Source organism: Heterocephalus glaber, unplaced genomic scaffold (assembly GCF_053883595.1).
Source record: "Heterocephalus glaber isolate CG9 unplaced genomic scaffold, H.glaber_assembly_v1.0 deba00000281, whole genome shotgun sequence".
In the NCBI taxonomy this organism is placed as follows: Eukaryota; Metazoa; Chordata; class Mammalia; order Rodentia; family Bathyergidae; genus Heterocephalus; species Heterocephalus glaber.
In genome coordinates this window covers 37,845,141-37,869,237 of record NW_028258139.1, presented here as the reverse complement: position 1 = coordinate 37,869,237, position 24,097 = coordinate 37,845,141, and the positions used below count along the sequence as shown (strand labels likewise).

The window sequence follows — 24,097 nt, the reverse complement described above, 5'->3', positions numbered from 1 at the left end:
TCATATAACCGAGTGTGTCTGGAGTTGTGTCTGTATCCTCTATTCTGTTCCATTGATTCACAAATTGGATTTTCTACTGAACACAATTCTGTGTTGATTAATATAGCTTTGTGGTATAACTTGATGTCTGGAATTGTGATGTACCTAACCATGCCTTTGTTGCCCAGAATTACTTTTGCTATTCTAGGTGTCTTCTGGTTCCATGTGAATTTTAGGATTACTTTCTCCAGTTTTGTAAGAAATGTTATTGATATTTTGATTGTAACTGCATTAAATCTATATAATAGTTTTGGTAGTATGGTCATTTTAACTATATTGATTGTGCCTATCCAAAAACAAGAGATATTTTTCCATTTTCTGATATCCTCCTTAAACTCTTTTTTCATAGCACTATAGAGTTCACTGTACTGAACTTTCATTTTCTTCCTTGTTTGTTCTCAAGTATTTCATTTTGCTTAGTGCTATTGTGAAAGGTATTTGTCTCTAATTTTCCTCTTAGTAAATTCGTTGTTGGTGCACAAGAACACTACTGATTTTTGAGTGGTGATTTTATATCCTGGTACACTACTGAATTTGGTTATTAATACTCGTTGTTCTTTTTGGTGAAGTTTTTAAAGTCTTCTATGCAGAAGATCATGCCATCTGTAAAAAAAATGATAATTTCACTTCTTTATTCCCTATCCATATCCCTTTTATATTTTTTCTTTTCTAATTGCTTCAGTTAGCATTTTGAGAACTATATTGAGCAAAAGTGGTGATAGTGGACATTTCTATTTTGTTCCTGAATCTAGAGGGAAAATTTAAATTTCTCACCATTAAGTATAAAGTTGGCCATTGGTTTGTCATGGATTTTATGAGATTAAGATATAGACATTCTATTCTTTTCTTGAGGATTTTTACCTGGAATGAGATCCTATATTTTGTCAGATACTTTTTCTGCATCTATTAAAATGATCATATAGTTTCGCCGCCTGCTGTGCAAGCTCAAGGACCTGAGTTCGATCTCCGGTACCAAAAAAAAAAAAAAAAAAAAAAAAAAAGATCATATAGTTTTTGTCCTTGCTTTTATTATGTGGTGAAATACATATTTTAAAACATTTCTGCATCTCTGGAATGAATTTTATTTGGTCATGTATGATTTTTTTTTTGATAATTTGATACATTCTCTTTGCTAGTATCTTACTGAAGAATTTTGGATCTATGTTCATTAAAAGATTGGTCTGTAGTACTTTTTGTGTTTGGGTCCTTTTCTGGTTTGGTAAACAGAGTATTTCTTTCTTCCAGAAATGATTTTGGGAGTACTTCTTCCCTTTTCAGTTTTCTTAAAGTGTTTGTGGGATACTGGTGTTAGATTTTCTAAAGAATTCAGTAGCAAATCAATTGGGCAATGGGATTTTCTTAGTTGGTAGTTTTTCATTTCTTTGATTTCATTCACTGATATTGGAATATTTAGAATTTTCATATCTTCTTGGTTCAGCTTTGGTTGTTCATATGTATCTAGAAATTTATCCAAATTTTCAGAGTTTTCCGCTATATTACAGTATAGTTTCTCAAATTAGCTATCAATAATCTTCTGGATTTTGTCAGAATCTTTTGTGATTTCACCTTTTTAATATTTAATTGCATGGGTTTGGTTCTTTCCTTTTTAAATAAGACTGGCTAAGTGTCCATATTGTTCAGTATTTCAAATAATCAACTTTTCAATTCATTGATTGTATTGATTTTTAGTCTCAATTTCATTAATTTCTACACTGATGTTTATAATTTACTTCCTTCTACCAGCTATGGATTTTGATAGTTCTTGATTTTCTAGCACCTTGAGGTGAATCATTAGGTTATTTATTTGAGTCCCTTCTGATTTTCTAAAGTGAGAATTCACTGCTACAAACTTCCTTGTTAGGACTGCTTTCATTGTGTCCCACATTTTCTGGTTTGTCACTCTGGCATTATCTTTTGATTGTAGAAACTTATTCTTTATTGTCATTTGTAATTCATTAATTATTCAAGATGATATTATTTAATTTCTATGTGTTTGCATAGTTTCTTGGTGTCTTTTGTCTTTGATGTGTAGTACCACTGCACTATGGTTTGATAATATGCATGGGATAATTTCAATTCTTCTTAACTTACTTAACCATGCTGTATGGGCTAGTATGTGGTCTGTTTTGGAGAAAGTCCCATGTGCTGGAGAGAAGAATGTGTACTCTCTTTTTGTTGGGTGGGAAAATCTTAAATATCTATTAAGTCCATTTGTTTGAAGGTTTGGTTCAACACAGATATTTCTTTGTTTTTGGTTTTGTTTTGTTTTTTTGCCTAGTTGATCTGTTCTTCTGTGACAGTGGGACATTGAGTTCTCCCACTACAATTGCATTAGTGTTCATCTGATTTTTCATGTCCATTAGTGTGTATTTTATGAAGTTCAGTGTGCTGATATTTGGTCCACACATATTTATGATTGTTAAGACTTCCTGTTGAACTGTTCCCTTAACCAATATGTAGTGACTTTCTTTACCTTTACTGATCAATCTTTATATTTACTGATCGATTTTTACTCATTAAACTTGGCCCAAAAAGGATACCAGTCAGAGCCCAGGTGTGTGCTGTGTATATTCATCAGCAAGCAGGCAGTAGGATTAATATGCAACTGCCAATTCTATGGCCTTCACATTAATGGAGATTCAGGCTGAAATTAGCCTCTGTCCATAGGAGTGAGGCATGGGTTCTTTATTGTAAAACACTCTGTACGCCTCTTGCTGACCTGCCTATGTTGCCCTGTCTGGTGATGTCTCCTCTGGCTGACCCTCAACCAATCCCCATGGGAGTATAAAGCTGGGTACCTAGAAGTGAAGCCAATCCACAGTTGTTTTGAGTCCTGGGGTCAGTCAAACCCTTTCCTGCTATGCCATCTGTGCAGTAACTTTAAGATTATGGCAGGCACTTAGGCTGGAGTCACTCACCAAATATTGACGCTTACAGCATTTGCCAGTCCATTCCAATGCTGCATTTTTTTATTGAAGGCTTTTGTAGAACGCTGTTTTCACTGTGTCTCTGGTAGAATCAGATCTCTTTGTTTATGAGCCATAAGCCAGGGTCTGAAGATAAAGTGTAGATTTCTTTTTTCTGTATTTTCTATCTATTCAACTCTTCAGATTCATCCTTATTGCAAGGACTCCATCTCCTTGCTTCTTTTATTTCCCACATTACTATTTTCCAGTGTGTGGGTTCTGAATCTCAGAGTGGTTGATTGATTGCTTCTTAGTGATCCACCATATTCCTGAAAGTCCTCTGATTTGTTTTTGTTTTCAAAATCTCACATAAATTATATACACACAGGAAAATACACAAATATTAAGATACACTTGGCAGAGTCATAAAAACAATTTTATAAAAATATTAAAAAATAGAATAACATTAATTTATTTGCTTCATCATGATGAATTTTTTCAGCTTTCAAAGTCTCAGCAATAAAAAATATTTACACCAAGAAACTCTTAAGTGGTCACACACACAAAAAAATTTGATACAACTTTTATCTTTAGAATTTCTGGAATTTATCACTTGTAATGTAAGGCTTTATGACAAAAATATGCAAACACCACAAATGAAAATAAAAATTAAAATATTATGAATTTTAATGAAGTTCAGGAATCTATAACCAGTGACTTTAGAACAAATTATGTCTTAGGTAATTGTCATGTATAATAGAATATCTACCAAAGCAAAAGTAATAAAGATATGATGACTAGATGTTTTTTCTAATATTTTTAAAAATATAGTGTATGATATTCATAATTATGCTCTTTAACATACATGCCCTTAAAACTCAATAATACCTAGAAACATTGCTGAACAATAAGGAAGAAGACAGAGCCATGCAAGGGATGTGTCTTCAAGCCACCACTATGTTTCAGAGTCATTCCTCTATTGATTGAAATTCTACATGCAGCCAGTTGGCAAAGTTGAATGCTTGCAGAGGCTAGATTCCACATGAAAAACTATGTATGGATCCAAAAGACAATAAAGTGAAAACTGGTACAACAAGTAATAATATTTCAAATTTCAGCACTGAGCAAATAGACTGTACTCTTTCAAAAATAAAGTTCTTGAACAAAGGAGCATGTGAAGATTTAGAAAATTTCTACCTATAATTTTTTAGTGGAAATCTATCTATTGCATATGATTGTTTACTTCCAGATGTACAGTTATCAGTTAAACGTTAGCTGGCATTAATTATGGCAATTGAGGTCAGATCTTGAGAATAGTGGTTTTCCATCTGCTCTAGCATACAGAGATATCCACTTGCATTATAATTTGTTCTAATTATTTAAGCAGGCAGACACTATACCCTATTGATATAATAAATTTTGGTCCCTAATGATAAGGCTTATAAGGCTTATATCACATTTGAATAGCAAACAAACCCTTAATGCCATAGTTCTTATAAGCATTTCATCTTAAAATTTCTTCATACATAGTAATGGTTGAATATTTTTTCTTGTTTGTATATCTAGCTGGGTATGTTGCTCTATGTAATTTCTTCTTCATAATGTTTCTCAGTGTGCTTGTGTGCGTGTGTGTGTGTGCATGTGTGTGTATAAAGCCGAAGTACTTGAAAATGGTTGAATCATTTGTGATTATCTCAGTCTAGTAAACTAAACTGAACTCTAAACTGTACATATTAGAAAAAGAGTATTAAATTCACTTTTTCAATGATTTTTAAAATTATATTTAACAATAGTCATTGTCTTAGCTAATGTTCTTATTGCTGAGACAAAATACCAAAGATGCAAAGTTAAAGGAAGAAAGGTTTATTAGCTCACAGATTGTAAAGGTTTTAGTTCATAATTGGCTGGCTCCAGAGCAGGGTGGCATGGTAGATTTGCATTGCAGGGGAGAAGTAGTTCATGACAGCAGAAGGCATAAAGCAACAAGAGGCAAGCTACAAGTGAAAATCAACAACCATACCCGCCCTCTTTCTGTCCCTTATATTTTAGCCTGTCTACCCACATAGCAGTCACACATTTTATCCTAGCATTGCATCATGAATCAATACCAGCATCACATCCTGTGATATATACCTGTATCACACTTCCTAGATTCAGCCATTCTGAAAAGCCACATCTATCACCTGATAAGGTTTTTGGGAGACATCTAGATAAAAGCCATAACAGTCATTTATCGCACATAAATGTTTTTAAATTTCAGGTTATATCTGTAACTTTACCTCAATCAGTTTTATAAACTCTTTGATAATATATATATATATATATATATATATATGTGTATATATATATTCACACATAATCCAACTTTGGAAGACCAATTGTGCTCCTTGACTTCAATTAGCATCCATCCTCAACACCATGCACTGTTTTCTCAAAGAGAAAATAATATTTTCTCCTCTTACACCTTAACTCATTTAAAAATAATGCACATGCAATTAGAATTATAGCCACTCTAATCTACTTCCTGTAGCATTGAGCTGTAACACATATATTTGGAAACTAGTGAATTTTTGCTCATGATTCATGAAAAGATTCAAATGTTTCATATCACTCTCATTGTAAAACATTGTATTACATATAAGGTCTAAATACAGGTTGTGATGTATAGAACTTTTCATCTAACACAACACAAAGACAGTCATTTTCTTCCAATGGCATGTAACTATTAAGGCCATTTCTTTGAAAATGAGACATTATTCAGCCACTTTAAAGAAAAATTATGATGTTTAATGTGTTTGGAGAGGATAATCATGATCATTGTGATATCATTATGATATTATAATATATTATAATATATACATATATTATATAATTATATCTATCATTATATCATTTTATCATTTAGATGAGCATTCCATCTCTTCTCAATTCTTTTTTCTCAGAAGGCAGTTGTGACAATTTTCCCAACATCATTATATGGAAAAATTAAATTTTTCATCATGTCTAAAAATAAGATCGTGGCCATATTATTTTAAACCTACACTCACTGTGGTTGAACATAACCAGTAACAATGTATAAAATACAAAAATTATAAAAATTTTATGAAAAATGAGTAAATTAAATCACAGAGATTTTCATATTCTCCTGAATGTTGTGTATTATGTAAACACTTTATCATCAAAGTGGTCAATATTGAAGGAAACATAGTTATTTTTACAGGTAAAAAATTATTTTGAGACAAAATGTACTCTAGTCTAAAGCATGTATCTTAAAAACAAGTTAAAAAATTTATGTTAGAGGCAGTAAAAGAGTATCTAATAAGAGAAGTTTTTAAAGAGCTCAGATAATTTACAAATTTTCAAATAAAATTATCAGCAAAAGAATAAAATGGAACATAATGTCATGATATGAATATGAAGAATGAATAAATTTTAATGAAACTAATCCTACAACACGTGCTGTCCACAGTATAGTGAACATTTATGTAAATCATCTGCCCAGAGGACAAAAAGTTAAAGATTAAGGCAGATATAGATTTGCAAACACAGCTGACAAACATGCAAAAATAAAAGGATTATAATAGAATTATATGACCTATTACATGCCAACCCCTTTCATAATCTTGATGAAATGGATGTTTTCAGAAACACATAAACTATGAAACAAAATTTTAAATAAATTCCTTTAAAAGCAACATATTATTAGTAATCCAAAAAATACCAATCTAAAAAAAATGCATATTTCTGCTTAGGTATTGCTTGATTGATGAATTATAGTTAAGCATGTAAAAAATACCAAGTCTTCTTATTCTTTACACTACAAAACTGGAGGGATATTTATTAAAATATTAAACAAGGCCTCAATATGAAAACAACCCAGAGACATCACAAGAGAAGAATAGCAAATAAATATCTCTTAAAAGAATAGATAAAATCTCCTCAAAAAATACTAGCAAAAAATAACAAGGAACATACAAAAATCACTATGTATGGCCATGTAGGATTCATCTTTAAAATGATAGGTATATTTGATATTTTTCATATCTGAGAAAATATATATCACATCTATATGGTAAAAAAATGAATTATTACCTAAATGAATTCAGAAAAAAATCTATTTGGTGAAATCCAACAGAGCTCCTGATGAAAATATTCAACTAATGATTGAAAATTTTCAAATCAATTAGAATGTACAAAGAAAGAAATATCTGTTTATTTAAAAATTCTTTGTTTCCATGGTAAAACCCAAGACAAGTAAGTATATTTTCATTACTGATATTTAAAATTTGATGAGAAGATCTAGCCAAGGAAATCAGGTTAGAATATGAAATATAAGAAATACAGCAGAGGCAGAAATAAACCTATTGTCAGATGATAGATTGCATGAAGATTTAAAAAATTTACTAGGACAATATTGCATCAGTAAAAAAAGGAAATTTGCAGATTACAAGATCACTACACAAGTGGCTGCTGCTTCTGCTGCCGCCTTTGCTTCTGCTGCTGTTACTTGCTGCTGGATGCCTCCTGCTTGCCCTTCTATGCCATGGACTATTTCTCCTCTGTGAGGCCCTTCTGCCAAGTCACCCTGCCTTAGAGTCAGCCAACTAAGTACTGATACCTCTACAATCTCAGCAGCATTTGAATGGCTTTGTAAAGACATCACTGAATCCAAAATCCAAAGAAAGTTTTTAGTTCAAGTTTGAAGAAACTTGCATACCAAAGTCAAAGGGCTGAAACCTTGCTCCTGTGCCTGATTCATTCCGGTGAACATGCTGAATCAGCCCGCTGCAGACAGGCAGGTCTGCCCACACCCTATGGAGGTCCCCAGTCACCACGCGGAATATGCTGAATCAGCCCGCTGCACACAGAAAGGTCTGTGCACTCACTACCTAGGTCCTGAGTCATGCGGAAAACACCGAATCACCCCACTGCAGACAGGCAGCCACATGGTCCCACACTACAAAGACGCAGAGGACACCAGACCACCAGACCAAGGTACTGAGTGCTGCTGTTCCTGGCCCAGAGGTAGGAGCTTCTGAGCCATTGTCCAACTGCTCCTGGTCCAGAGGAAGGGGCTTCCCAATCACCATCGCTCCTGCTGCTACCAGCCCAGAGGAAAGGGCTTTTGGGACACTTTCTGCCCCACTGCTCCTGGCCCAGAGGAAGGGGCTTCCAGGCCACCACCTTTCCCACCACTAAAGGCCCAGAAGGAGGGGCTTCTGAGCTGCAATCCCACTGCTCCTGGTCCAGAGGAAGGGGCTTACCAGACACCATCCCTCCCGCTGCTCCCAGCCCACAGGAAAGGGCTTTTGGGTCACTATCCCGAACGCTACTCCCAGCCCCGTCCCACTTCACCTAGCTCAGACGAGATAATCCTTGCAGGCTCTAACAGCCCCCTGCCCCAGTCGAAATGAGAAAACACGTAAATAAGTCTCAAAACCAGACTTCCAGATCACCTACAGCAACCCCAAAGGGAAATGAGATGGAACACTCTGATACTCAACCACCTGGACCCACTGAACTGGCAAGAGACAGAAATAATTTTTCAGATAACAGGAGAAATTGTGCCCCTAGGGAAGGACATGATAAATAAATCTAGAGAGGAGCTGAGGAACATGATGGTATCCCAACATAAGAAACAAATGGAATCCATAAAACAGATGCAAATAGATTTCCAGGACATGAAAAATGCCATTGAAAGTCTACACAGCAGAATGAGCCAATGTGAGGACAGAATTTCAGATATAGAAGATAAGATTGCAATTAGTGACCAGGAAAAGAAAAATTGCTTCAAAATTATAAGGGAAGATGAGAAATCAATCCAGCAGCTGCTAGATGATGCAAAGAAGAATAACATAAGACTGATTGGGCTCAATGAAGAAACAGGAGAGAGTGCAGATGACATAAAAAATCTCTTCACAGAAATAATGGCAGGAAACTTCCCAAGCGGAGGAAAAGAGATTGACATACAGATAAGTGAGCCATATAGGACTCCAAATAGCCTTGATAAAAAAAAATCTACACATAGGCATATAATTGTTAAGATTCCAGAAACACAACAGGAGAACAAAGTTCTACAAGCAGTCAGAGAAAAGAAACAAATCACATACAAAGCAAAGCCCATCAGAATCACAGCAGACTTCTCAACACAAACCATCAAGGCAAGAAGATCTTGGAGTGACATATTCCAAGCTCTAAAAGAAAACAGCCTCCAACCCAGATTGATGTACCCTCCAAAACTATCTTTCAAAATTGATGGAGAAATAAGATACTTTCATGACAAAGAGCACTTTAGGAACTTCATGAATACCAAACCAGCACTCCAAAGAATTTTACACAATATCCTAGGAACAGACATTGAGGATCACAACCCCAGGAAGCAAAGCAGAATGAACCCATCTGGCATGACAAGAAATTAAATGTAAAGGGGGAGAACCCAACAGAAAGAAAAAGTCATGGCAATGACAAGTCAATACGTTTCAGTTATAACTATCAATGTTAGTGGTTTGAATGCACCTATCAAAAGAAATAGACTGGCAGAATGGGTCAAGAAGCAAAATCCAAACAATATGCTACACACAAGAAACACACTTCATTCAAAAGGAAACTCATAGACTGAAATTTAAAGGGTGGAAAACAATACTCCATGTGACAGGAACCCGAAAAAAAGTAGGAGTAGCTATCCTCTTGGCATATCAAGTAGATTTCAAACCAACACTGATTAAGAGAGACGAAGAAGGACACTACATCCTTGTAAAGGGAACAATCCAAGAGGAAGAGATGACAATCATAAATATCTATGCACCAAACACTAGTGCACCCAACTATATAAAACAAATACTAACAGACATGAAAAGTCATATATGCACTAATACAATTGTAGTGGGGGACCTCAACACCCCACTGTCACAAATAGATAGATCAACTAGACAAAAAATAAATAATGAAATACTAGAACTCAATCGAACTCTTGAACAAATGAACTTAACAGATGTTTACAGAGTCTTCCACCCCACAAAATCAGAATACACATTCTTCTCAGCTGCACATGGGTCATTCTCAAAAGTAGACCACATACTCACTCATAGAACATGTTTAAGTGCAAAGGAATTGAAGTTATCCCCTGTATATTATCAGACCATAGTGTGATGAAATTGGAGATCCATAGCAAAAGAAACTCAAAAAATTTCATAAACACATGGAAATTGAACAACACACTTTTGAATAACCAATGGGTCACAGAGGAAATTAAAGAAGAAATCAGACAGTTCCTTCAGTTAAATGACAATGACAATACAACATAGCGGAATCTATGGGACACAATGAAAGCAGTCTTATGAGGGAAATTCAAAGCACTGAATACGCATATTAGGAATACAGAATGAGCCCAATTAAACAACCTGATGCTGAACCTCAAGCTTCTAGAAAAAGAAGAGCAGGACAAACCCAAAGATCATACAAGAGAGGAAACTATAAAGATCAGAGGAGAAATCAATGCAATGGAGACTAAGAGAACGATACAAAAAATCAATGAAGCCAAGAGTTGGTTCTTAGAAAGAAGCAACAAAATTGACAAACATTTAGCCAACCTTGTCAGAAAAAGGAAAGAAAAGGCCCCAAACCATGCAGTTAGGAATAAAAAGGGTGAAATTACAACAGACCCAGCAGAAATCCGGAGGATCATCAATACCTACTTCCAGAACCTGTATGCCAATAAGATGGACAACACAGAAGAAATGGACAGATTCCTAGATACATATGAATTACCAAAATTGAATGAAGACCTAAAAATCCTGAACAAACCAATATCAAACAATGAAATTGAAAATGTAATTAAAAACTTATCAACTAAGAAAAGCCTGGGCCCTGATGTCTTCGCTGCTGAATTCTACAAGACATTTAGAGAGAAACTGCTGCCGATACTATTTAAACTCTTCAGTGAGATTGAAAGGGAAGCAATACACCCAAATTCATTCCTGGAAGCAAGCATCACCTTGATCCCCAAAGTAGAGAAAGACCCAACTGAAAAAGAGAACTATAGGCCAATCTCGCTAATGAACATAGATGTAAAAATGCTAAATAAGATACTTGCAAACAGAATGCAGAAGATCATCAGGAAGATCATACACCCTGATCAAGTGGAATTTATCCCAGGGATGCAGGGATGTTTCAATATATGAAAATCAATCAATATAATACACTATATCAATAGAGCCAAGGACAAAAGCCATATGACTATCTCCATAGACACAGAAAAAGCATTTGACAAAATCCCACATGCATTTATGATAAAAACCCTACAAAATTTGGAATAGATGGTCTCTACCTCAAACCGATAGAAGCCATCTATGAAAAACCAACAGCCAGTATCATACTAAATGGTCAAAAACTGAAATCCTTCACACTAAAATCAGGAATAAGATAAGGTTGTCCACTATCACCACTCTTGTTCAATATAGTTCTGGAAACATTAGCCATGGCAATTAGACAAGAGAAAGAAATAAAAGGAATAAAGTTAGGAAATGAAGAAGTCAAGTTGGCATTATTTGCAGATGACATGATACTCTATATAGAAGACCCAAGAACTCCACCAAAAGTCTTCTAGACTTAATAACCAAATTCAGTCAAGTAGCTGGTTACAAGGTCAACACACAAAAATCAATAACTTTCCTCTACACAAATGACAGACTTACTGAGAGAGAAATAGGGCAAATAATTCCTTTCACAATAGCATCCAAAAAACTGAAATATCTAGGAATCATCCTAATGAAAGAAATCAAAGACCTCTTCTCTGAAAACTATGGCACTCTGAAAAGAGAGATTGAAGATGATATCAGATAATGGACAGACATCACCTGCTCCTAGGTAGGAAGGATTAATATAGTGAAAATGGCCATACTTCCAAAACTGCTATATAGATTTAATGCAATTTCAATTGAGATCCCAGAAGCATATTTCATAGACCTCGAGAAAACAATACAAAAATTCATTTGGAACAAGAAGAGACCCAGAATAGCAAAAGCAATTCTAGGTAACAGAGACATGGCAGGGGGTATCATAATCCCCAACCTGCAACTATACTACAAAGCTCCTGTGATAAAACAGCATGGTACTGGCAAAGAAACAGACTTGAGGACCAGTGGAGCAGATTAGAAGATGCAGAAACAACGCCAGACACACTCAGCCATCTCATCTTTGATAAAGGAGCCAAACATCCTCACTGGAGGAAAGATAGCCTCTTTAATAAATGGTGCTGGAAAAATTGGGTTTCAACTTGCCAAAGATTAAAACTAGACCTATATCTCTCACCATGCACTAAACTAAAATCAAAATGGATTAAAGATCTAAATATTAAAATAGAAACTCTGAACCAGTTGGAACAGAGGTTAGGTAGAACCCTTGAAGACTTTGGTGTAGGAAAAGATTTTATGAACAAAACCTCTTTTACCTGTGAACTAGCACAAACAATCAACAAGTGGGATCTCTTCTTATTAAAAGGCTTCTGCACAGCAAGAGAAACCACAAGTAGTGTCAAGAGACAACCCAAAATATTGGAAAATATCTTCACCTGCTCTTTCTCAGGCAAAAGTCTACTGTCTCGAATCTATAAAGAACTTAAAAAGATCAGACCTCCCAAATTTAAAGACCCAACTGGAAAATGGGCATCTGCAATGAACAGACATTTCTCAGACAAAGAAGTAGAATTAGAAAATAAATATATGGAAAATATTCAACATTACTGGTCATTCGAGAGATGCAAATGAAAACAACACTGAGATTCCACCTCACTCCAGAAAGAATGGCTGCTATCATGAAATCAACCAATAACAAATGCTGGTGGGGCTGTGGGGAAAGAGGAACCCTGTTCCACTGCTGGTGGGAGTGTAGACTGGTGCAACCTCTGTGGAAATCAGTATAGAGATACCTCAAAGAACTAGGACTGGAAGTCCTATTTGATCCCACTATTCCACTGCTGGGGATCTTTCTGAAAGAATTAAAAGAATCATATGACAGTGATATACGAGCACCCATGTTCATAGCAGCACAGTTTGTGATAGCTAAATCTTGGAAACAGCCCAAATGCCCATCAACTGGAGACTGGATAAAGAAAATGTGGGGTTTTTTAATAAAATGGAATACTACTCAGCCATAAAAAATGAGAAATTAGAGACATTTATAGATAAGTGGATACATATTGAGGCAATACTCAAGTGAAATAAATAGGACACACATGTATAAATACTGAATAGTTTCTCTGCTGTGAGAAACTGAAAGTGTAAATAAAGACTAAAATGTATACTAGGTAATGTGAAATAGGAAGAAAGGGGGCAAAGGGGAAGGAAGTGGGAGGGTTAGGGGAAAGGATAGAAAGGAATGGGATTAATATGAGAAAATGGAAAAATAGGAACAAAATCTTTGTAAATAGGGAGGAATGGAGGGGTTGAAGGGAGGGCTGGGCAAGGGTGAAAAATAAGAACCAAGAGAGATTATATAAAGTTGCAAATTTCCAATGATGAATGTCATTATATTGTATACCTAAAATGTCCCAATGATTAGAATGAATAATTGATAATGTAAAATAGGCAGAAAAGGTCCAAAGGGGTAGGGGTAGTGGGAGGGGCAGGGGAAAGTAATGAAGGGAAAGGAAAAATGATGAGAAATGGAAAAAATGGAAATAAAGTCTTTGTAAATAGGGAAGGGTGGAGGGTGTGAAGGGAGGGCTAGGAATGGGGAAAAAATAAGAACCAAGATGCATTATGTAAAGGTACAATTCCCAATGAGAAATGTAATTGTGTTGTATACTTACAATGTACCAAAAAAAGAATTTAATACAAAAAAAAAAAAAGATCGCTACACAAGTAATAAATTATATTTTCCTATATGGCAGTGAATAAAATAAATTAACCTATTTCATTTATGATAAAATACTTTAAAGGACAAATGTAATAAAAAATGAAAAACAATTGTTTAGCAAAACACTAAACACATATGTGAGGAAATGAAAGATCTGTATGAATTGAAATACACCTCCTATTCTTTTACTAAAAAACAGTGATGCAGTAGTGAATGGGCTCATTGCCAAATTTATATATACACTAAGAGCAAGTCATCTCGGTATCTTAGTTGAATTTATTGCTCAAATTTATAATTTCATACTGAAATTTCATATACACATACAAGGAAACTAGATATTTTAAATATCTTTAAAAAGAATTTCATAGCTGAAGGATTTACACTTTTTCATTTAAATTCCACCCTAAAATCCGCACCCATCAAGAGACCATGATACAGTCATCCAGATGGATAGATAAAACAGTGGGAAAGAATTTGGACTTCAGAAAATGCATACACATATATATGTCCATTTGAATTTTGAAAGGATGCCAAATTATTCAATGAGAAATGCAAAATCATATACAAATATTATGGATAAAACTGATTTTATCATTTAGAAGAAGAAAACTGCATACCTTACCTCAAACTATATACAATTTTTAATAAATAAAACTTTAAATGTTATGAAAATAAACATAAAACTCTTTAAATGATCATTAACTATCTGTAATTTTGTATTTGACAATGGATATGATACAAAAAGTAAATACATATTGTAGTAAGGACAACAAAAGCAAATATACTGGTAAAATGGACTTCATTAAAATTAAAATTTTTGTTTGCCAAAAGGTATTGAGAAAGTGAAAACAAATCACAGGAATAGAAAAAATATTGGCAAATCAAATCTGTAGACAATACCATAGGTATATATACATGGCACATATCATACCATACTTTCCATATCATATATGTGGAGAACATCACATTCAAGGAACTATATTGGAAGCAGAGCCCAGATTTTAAGTGGGCAATGAGCCTGCTCTTCCCTTGCACTGGGACTTTCCAGACTCCAAAATTCTGAGAAATAAATTTTGTTCTTTAGAAATTATGAAATTATTCTGTCATAGTAACAGAAAAGGATATCTTTTTTGCACATGTCATCTTTTACTGTGGTGAACTACTGATTAAAATATTTGAGGTATACTGTAGGCAGTGTTTCCTTCTCTCCTGCTTGTATGATGAATAGCAGTATTAAGGACTTCTATAACATTCTCCTTTTATCTTTGCTATTAAGTAAGGATTAAGTGGTCAAGGGATATTCATGAAGAAGGAAAAAATATAATATGAATGCAATATTTTGAAGTTTGGCTTCAACACTTAAGGGGAAAAACTGAATCCGTTTTATATGATGATCTAAGTAATCTATAGTAGTTGGTAGTATAATGTTACAACTTTCTCACATGAAGGTGAGCTTCTATGAATATGAAGTCCAAGGAATTTGTTCCTTAGAGAGGAAATGCTAAAATGAAAATGAAAAAAGACAAAGGGAGATCACAAATAGATTTGGAAAAGCTTATGTTAAAAGAGATAGAACACTGTGACTATCACTCTTACAGAGCAATCCAGGAAGTCATAACACTGCAAAATCAAAGACCCTAGCATTTCTTTAGGAAATTACACATCCATTTAATTTTTCCTTTATTTCACTTTTTTTTGTACCGGGGATCAAACTCGTGACCTTGCGCTTGTGAGGCAGGTGCCGGAACCACTGAGCTAAATTCCCAGCTCACCTTTTAAAAAATTAGTTTATAATCCTCACTAAATATCTTGACACACATAAACATTTAAATTGAGCAATTGCAAAATAATTTGTGGGGCAACTGTGTATACAGTAATAAATAATTTTCAATTATGTGGCATTTACTTTACTGAGAAAATAAAATATTTAGCCACATTTCTCAAAAAAATTCTTTATATTTTTCTCATAAACTTTTTGGATACTCATTCAATAAACTAGAAAAACTAGACTGATTAGTTGGGGTAAGCTCTTTTCATGGGTTTAACAGAAGTAACTGATTTTGAAGTTCAAATATTTTTTTAATTCTTTTATTGGTACATTTTAGGTATACAACACATTTACATTTAGCATTGGGAACTTGTACCTTTACATGATGTATCTTGGTTCTTATTTTTCACCCATTCCCCTGCCTTCTCTTGAGACCCTCCATCCTTCCCTATTTACATAGCCTTTGTTTCCATTTTTTTTGTCTCATAGTTTTCCTTTCCCTTCTTTCCTTTCCCCTACCCCACCAACTTCCCCTACCTCTTTGAACATTTTCTTCCTATTTCACATTATCAATAATTCATTTTAATCCTTATTTACACTTTCAGTTTCTCACAACAGAGAAACTATTCAGTATTTACACATTTGTCCTATTTATTTCACTTAAGAGTATCACCTCAATGTGCATCCATTTAGCTATAAGTGTCTCTAGTATGTCATTCTTTATGGCTTAGTAGTACTCCATTTTATAAAAGTAAGTAAGTAAGTAAGTAAGTAAATAAATAAATAAATAAATAAATAAAAATCACCACATCTTCTTTATCCAGTCTCGAGTTGATGGGCAAATTGGGCTGTTTCCAAGCTTTAGCTATAACAAACTATGCTGCTATAAACATGAGTGTGCATATATTGCTTTGGTATGATTCTTTTAATACTTTTGGGAAGATATCCAGCAGTGTAATATGTGGGTAAAATGGGAACTCTAGTCCTACTTCTTTGAGATATTTCCATACTGATTTCCAAAGTGGTTGCACCAGTCTACACTCCCACCAGCAGCAGAGAAAGGTTTCTTTTTCCCCACAACACTGTCAACATTTCTTATTGGTTTATTTCTTTATAGCATCTATTCTTTCTCAGGTGAGGTGGAATCTCAGTATTGTTTTCATCTCTATGTCTCAAATGAACAGAGATGATGGACATTTTTTCATATTTTTTCTGCTTTTACTTCTTTGTCTTAGAAATGTGTGTTCATTTCAGATGCCCATTTTTGGATAGGGTCTTTAAATTTGGGAATTTAGATTTTTTAAGTTCTTTATATATTCTAAATAGTATGCCTTTGTCTGAGGTACAGCTGCTAAAATTTTTTTCCCACATTGTAGGTTGTCTCTTAGCTCAGTTGGTGGTTTCTCCAGCAGTGCAGAAGGTTTTTAATAAGATGAGATCCCAGTTGTAGATTCTTTGTGCTAATTCCTGTGCCACTGAGGATTTATTCATAAAGTCTTTTCCTAAGACCAAAATCTTCAAGAGTGCTACCTAACTTATCTTCCAGGAAGTTTAGTGTCTCTCTTTTACTATTTAGATCTTTAATCCATTTTTATTTTAGTTTATTGGATGGTGATACATATGGGTCTAGCTTTAGTCTTTGGCAGGATGTAATCCAGTTTTTCCTACACCATTTTTTAAAGAGCCAATCTTTCCTCCAGTGAGGATGCTTGGCTCCTTTGTCAAAGATGAGGTGGCTGAGTATGTCTGGAGTTGTTTCTGCATATTCTAATCTATTTCACTGATCCTCAGGTCCGTTTTTTTCCCAGAACCATGCTGTCTTTATCACAGTGTCTTTGTAGTATTGTTTCATGTTGGAGATTGTGATACCCCCTGCCATGTCTCTGTTGCCTTGAATTGGTTTTTCTATTTTAGGTCTCTTCTAGTTCCAAATGAATTTTTCAAGTGTTTTCTCTAGCTCTGTGAAATATATTGTTGAGATTTCAATTGGCATTGAATTAAATCTATATAGCAATTTTGGAACTAAGGCCATTTTCACTATGTTGATTCTTTCTACCCAGGAATGAAGGATGTCTTTCCATTTTCTTAAATCCTCTTCAATCTCTTTTTTCAGAGTGATTTAGTTTTCAGTGTAGAGGTCTTTGGCTTCCTTTTTTAGATTGATTCCTAGATATTTCATTTTTTTGGATGCTCTTGTAAGAGGAATTGTTTCCCTAATTTCTCTGTCGCTGAATCTGTTATTTTTGTAGAATAAGGCTATTGCTTTTTGAGTGTTGACCTTGTATCCAGCTACTCTACTGAATCCGTCAGTGAATGCTAGAAGTGTTCTGGTGGAGTTTTTTAATTCTTCTATGTGGAGTATCAGATCATCAGCAGATAATGACAGTTTAATTTCTTCCTTTCCTATCTTCATTCCTTTTCTTTCTTTCTCTTGTCTAATTGCTGTGGCTAATCTTTCCAGAAATACATTGAACAGGAGTGGTGATAGTGGACATCCTCGTCTTGTTCGTGATTGTAGTGTGAAAGTTTTCAGTTTTTGACCATTTAGTATGAAGTTGGTTTGTCCTAGATAACCTTAATAAAGTTGAGATGAAGACCTTCTAACTCCAATTTTCTGTTGGGTTTTTATCATGGATAGGTCCTGGATTTTGTTAGTTGTTTTTTCTCTTCTGTGTTTTCCATTTTATTAAAGTACAGGTTCTCGAATTAGTTATTGATGATCCTCTGGATTTCTCCTCGATCTGTTGATGACTTCTCCTTTTATGTTCTTAATTGAATGGATTTGAGCTTTTTCTTTCCTTTTTTTATGTTTGACGAGGGGTTTATCAATTTTGTTTATTCTTTTGAAAAACCATGTCATCAATTCATTGATTTTTTTGTATTGGTCTCTTAATCTCCATTGCATTGATTTCTGCTGTGATCTTTATATGTTCCTCTCTTGTACGAGCTTTGGGTTTATTATGCTTTTCTTTTTCTAGGGGCTTGTGGCTTTGCATTAGGTTATTTATTTGAGTTCTCTCTGTTTCCCTAATATGGACCTTCACTGCTATGAATTTCCCACATGGAACTGCTTTCATTTAGTCCTGTAGATTACTGTATCTTGTATTGGCATTATCATTTAATTGTTGAAGCTGTCTAATTTCTTCTTTAATTTCCTCTGTGACCCATTGGTTGTGCAGGAGAGTGTTATTCAATTTTCATGCTTTGTGGGGGGTTTGCAGTTTCTTTTGATATTTATTTCCAATTTTTATTACACTATATTCTGATAATATACATGGGATGACTTCAATTCCTTTGCATTTACTTAAACATGTCTCATGAGCTACATGTGTTCTATTTTTGAGAATGACCCATGTCCAGCTGAAAAGAATGTATATTCTGATTTTTGGGGGTGGAACTCTCTGTAGACATCTATAAAGCCCATCTGTTCAAAGATTGGTTCAGTCCAAGTATTTTATTGTTGATTTTTTGTCTAGATGATATGTCCATTTTGACAGTGGGGTGTTGAGTTCCCCCAATACAATTGTATTAGTGCTTATTTGGTTTTTCATGTCCATTAATATTTATTTCGTATAGTTTGGGGGATTCGTATTTGGTGCATATATATTTATGATTGTCATCACTTCCTCTTGTTTTGTTCCCTTTACAAAGATGTAGTTACCATCTGTGTCTCTCTTACTTTTGGTTTGAAATCTAAGTTGTCTGCAAATAAGATTGCTAACCCTGCTTTTTTCCAGTTTTCTGTCATGTGGAGAAGTTTTTTCCATCCTTTTACTTTCAGGCTATAAATTTCTTTTCAAGCTAGGTATGTTTCTTGTATGCAGCATATTGTTGAGTTTTGCTTCTTAAACCATTCTGCCAATCTATTTCTTTTGATTGGTGAATTAAGGGAATTAACATTGATGGTTATAATTGATAAATATTGACTCATCTTTGTCATGATGTTTTATTGTTGTTGGCTCTTTTATTTTTTATTTTCCCCATTTCCCTTTAGTTTCTTGCCTTGCCTGGTGGCTTTGCTCTGTTGGGCCTCATGCAGTTGTGACCTTCATTGTCTTTTTCTAGGCTATTGTTTAGAATTGTTCGGAGTGCTGGTTTGGTGTTAATGAAATTTTCAAGTGTCCTTTGTCACGAAGTATCTAATTTCCCCATTGAACTTTAAAGATAGTTTTTCAGGATACAACAGTCTAGGTTGGAAGTTATTTTCTCTTAGGGTTTAAAATACTTGACTCCAGGCTCTCCTTGACTTGAGGGTTTGTGTTGAAAAGTCTGTTGTGATCTGGATGGGCTTTCCTTTGTATGTGATTTGTTTCTTTTCTCAAACTGTTAGTAGGATTTTGTCCTTCTGTTCAGTTTCTGGGATCTTGACTATTATATGTCTAGGTGTAGATTTTTTTTGATCATGTCTACTTGGAGTTCTATATGCCTCAGTTATCTGTATACTGATTTCTTTACCTTTGGTACGTTTTCTACTGTTTACTTCTGTGAACAGTCTTTTTATGTCATTTGTACTTTCTCCTTCTTTTTGGTGGACTTCTATCATCTTATGTTGTTCTTCTTTACATCATCTAGCAGCTGCTGGATTGATTTCTCATGGTCCCTACTTTTTAAAAGAAATATTTCATTTCATGTTCACTAACTGCAATCCTGTCTTCTATATCTGATATTCTGTCTTCACATTTGCTCAATCTTGTGTGAATACTTTCAATGGAGTTTTTAGTCTCCTGGATAACTGTTTGAATCTATTTCATGGATTCCATTTCTTTCCTATGTTGGCCATTCATGCTTTCCATTTCTTTTCTATCCTGGGCATTCATGGCTTCCAGCATGGTTCTGAATTCATCTATCTTTTCATTGTTGTTTCTGTTCTATAGTCTCTAATCATGTCTTTCATCCCGCTCACCATCTCTGTAGTTATCTGGGAAATTATTTCTGTTTTAATTTTTGTAGAGCCCCATTCATCTGTTTTGCTACTTCCTATACTATCATTTCAGGGTGTCCAGGTGGTTGATTATCACATTTTTCCACCTCATCTCCCACAGCTTTTGTCCTTAGTGAGCTGGAAGTCTGGGTTTATGTTTTGTTAACGTGTCTTCTCATTTTTAATTTTGTTGGTGGTGGTGCTTTTTGCTTTACAAACTGGGTTGATACTTCAATATTTTTTATTATTGGTATCTGTATAACTTGTTTAGAGCCCTTATGGAGTAATCTCTACTTAGAGATATCTCTCAGGTATAGCTGGACTTTTTATGTTTTGAGTCTTTAATGACTCAGGCAATCTCATTTTCAGTATACCAGGGAGGACAACTTATTAGATCAATCATGACACTTTAGCCCAATTGACATAATCAGCATCAACAGTAGCATCAAACACAGCTTAGAAAATGACAAATTGTGGTAGCAATTAATCTGTCATCTTTAACCACTCAAGCTAGATCAAAATCTAGGGTTAGCCCAAAATATGTTTGTAGCAAATAAACCCTTCAATATGGGAAATTTACCCATAGGGATAAGGATTTAGAAGGGGTTGCAGAGGGAGGTATAGAGAGATAGGAGAGGGAAAGTTTACAGGTGAAGCTAGAGGACACAGGAAGATCACATAAATTGTGGGAGTCTGTTGAAGACAGGAGGAAAAGACCAAGTGAAAGAACAAAGACAAGTACAGAACAAACTGACACTAGGTAAGCCAAAATTGTATTCTCCTTCCTATAACAGTGACAGTAGAGAGTACATAGAGAGAGAAAAAAAAATTCAAAATGAGATAGGAAAAGGAACAAAGAGAGAAAGAAACACAGAGCCAGAAGGGAGGGAGAGAAAAAAAGAAAAGAAAAAGAAATATATATATATATATATATATATATATATATATATATATTGTTTCCTTCAGGATATGTCTCTGTTGTCCCTGTAGGCAAAGTAAGTAGGTAGCAGCGTGCAGGTCTAAATCAATTAGACTCACTCAGCTTCAGTCTACTGAAATTCAAGCTGATTTCTGGCTGCAAGGCCCAAATTGACGTCACTGATCTACTGCAGGTTTAAACTCTGGAATGTTCTACTGCAGGTTCCATCTGTCCTGCCCTCCAAGTGAGTCTAGGTTTCTATGAGAGGTGTTGATCTCACCAACTTACCAACCACCATGGTCCGGTGTGCCTTTACTGAAGAGATTTTCTTCACTTCCCCAGTGGACTTCAATTTTCATTGAGGAGCCTCAGAGAGGCCCTATTTGTTGTTCACTTCTGCTCTATCTTCTGGGGCTCATAATGATGACCTTTATGGCTCTCCCCTGTGGCAACTCTGCCTGTGCAGTTTCAGATACCACGAGGCCCTCTCAGCATGGTCTGGCCAGGGCTCAGCCAATGTGATGTGTTCCAGGTCCAACTGGGCTGAAGTTCAAATGTTTACATTTATATTTGTTACTTTTAAATCTTTATATGTCTTTTGCACACTTTCTACTTCTTGTGTCACATAATTTCAACTTCTTTACAAGACAACTGGCATATTTACAGGAACTTCACAGGAACTTTTTCTCATTTTCTGTACATTTTCTTTCATTTTTTCCTTAAGTGGAGACAAATTGTATTACCTAAGAAATGGAGAAAGCTAAAGTGTAGCTCACTCAAATTTATCGGGCTTGTATTTCCATGGCCAATGCCTACACAAATTTTTATTTTGTTGGAGCTTGCCAAGCAAACCTGCCAAATGGCTGCCTCTGAATGTTTTTTTGAATGATTCTTCTGCATTCTTCTGGAGTATTAATTCACAATGGAAGAGATAGAGAAAGTGGAATAAAGGACCTGCCAATTAGGAAGTCACATATAAATAGGTCTACTTTTCATCATAATTACAAAATAAAGTGAAAATTTGTCAAAACACTTTCAGTGAAATTAAGTATTCCATTATGGAATGCATAAGAATATCTAATCCTTCAAAGAATATTTTAAAATGGCTTACAAAATAGATAAACATGGGTTATGCAGCCAAAGGAAGTGGACAGTTTCTGGCATAACATACCTTACGTACTACTTGGATAGTAAAGTTCAAAGCAGTAATGAAAATGGTGGGTGAAGCATATCATTATAAGGAGCGCAATCTTAAAGGAAAGCCTGGTAGGAATAATAGAAATTATATTACCATCCATATTACCAACCTGGATGTAAAAATTATGTGAAATAAATTTCAGACAGAAAGAGATAAAAACAAAACCAAATGAAATTATACATTTTCCAACTGCCAAATTTAATTTGAAGAAAGAAGCTGTGTAAAGGGCTAGATTAATCACAAGAGCTAATAAAACATTTGAAACATCTAGTAAGGTTGTTACAGATTCAGAAAAAGGAATGAAAGAAGAAAGAGTTAGGAGCTAATTTTTTATGCAGAAGCTCTCTGGGTTTAGCCACAAGTTTAATTTGAAAAGACAAAGAATATTTTTAAAGTTCAGGTTAAAACAATGTAAGATTAAAAGAGAATATTCATAAAAATGACTATTTATTGCACTGGTGATACTGATATATATCCTGTCATTTGGGAAAAGTTAACATAAACAAATAACTTAAAATGTAATCTGAAATGCAATTCTTAGTGATCTAGAACTAACATTGTCAATATCACTCTTTTTATTACTAATACTATTTCAGATTACATTTATTGTGGAGAGTTTTTACACATACACAATACATCTTAAGTTTTTTTGTTCTCTTCCCCTCCCCTTCATTCTTCAATTTCTTGATTCCTTTCATTTTTCAAGTATTATTCATTTAAAGAAAATTTTGAACTCAAATCAGCAGTGATTCCACTATGTTGTTATAATGTAATTGTCCCCCCAAATAGCTCAATTTTCCACTAATTATTAGAAAAATTATAATTTCATATACAGATAGACTTTTAACAAAATATTAGTGTCTTACAAGTGACTACATCCATTGGCTTCATAATATACTCACTAAAATATACAGAAAACATGACCAACATGTGCACAATAATATTTTTTTCCCTTTATTGTGTAAAATAAATTTTTGGTAAAATCTGAATATCTTTCATTAAACAGTGACTTAAACACTTAGAATATGTGCATATTGCAGCGTTACAAACAATTTTATTCAATAATGGTTAATTGAAGTAAGTCACCATTACTATAAGATTAGTTAGAAAGTTAGGCAAAAACAAATATCACAAAATCACAATTTAAAGTTGGGTGAGAAATTATACAATTGGATATATTTCTAGGAATAGGAAAATTGCATGAAAGTATGCAGATTTCAATCTGGGGCTATCTGTGGATGGTGTGAGAAACTGCACTCCTGAATTTTCTATCAAAGGATGTAAAGAAGAGTGCCTCCATCTTAAAGTATAGTTCACTCTAGGTTACACACACTCCCCCTCATACAAGGGTTACAGCTGTTACACTTACAAAAATATCTCCTTGTCTGTGAACACACACAGGATATTCATTCTGCATGCCTCCAATCCCTCTTTGCGACCCTGTCCAGGAACCCTTCAAGCCCTCCCCTCACACAACCTAGACTAGCCAGTC

At 34.6% G+C, this 24,097-nt stretch overlaps 1 protein-coding gene across 1 annotated transcript in view; it reads left to right on the top strand.

Annotated features, from left to right (window-relative positions):
- Positions 1-24,097, top strand: part of LOC147830289 (UDP-glucuronosyltransferase 2B13-like) — a 45,154-nt gene that overhangs the window by 18,180 nt on the left and 2,877 nt on the right. The window lies entirely within an intron of this gene.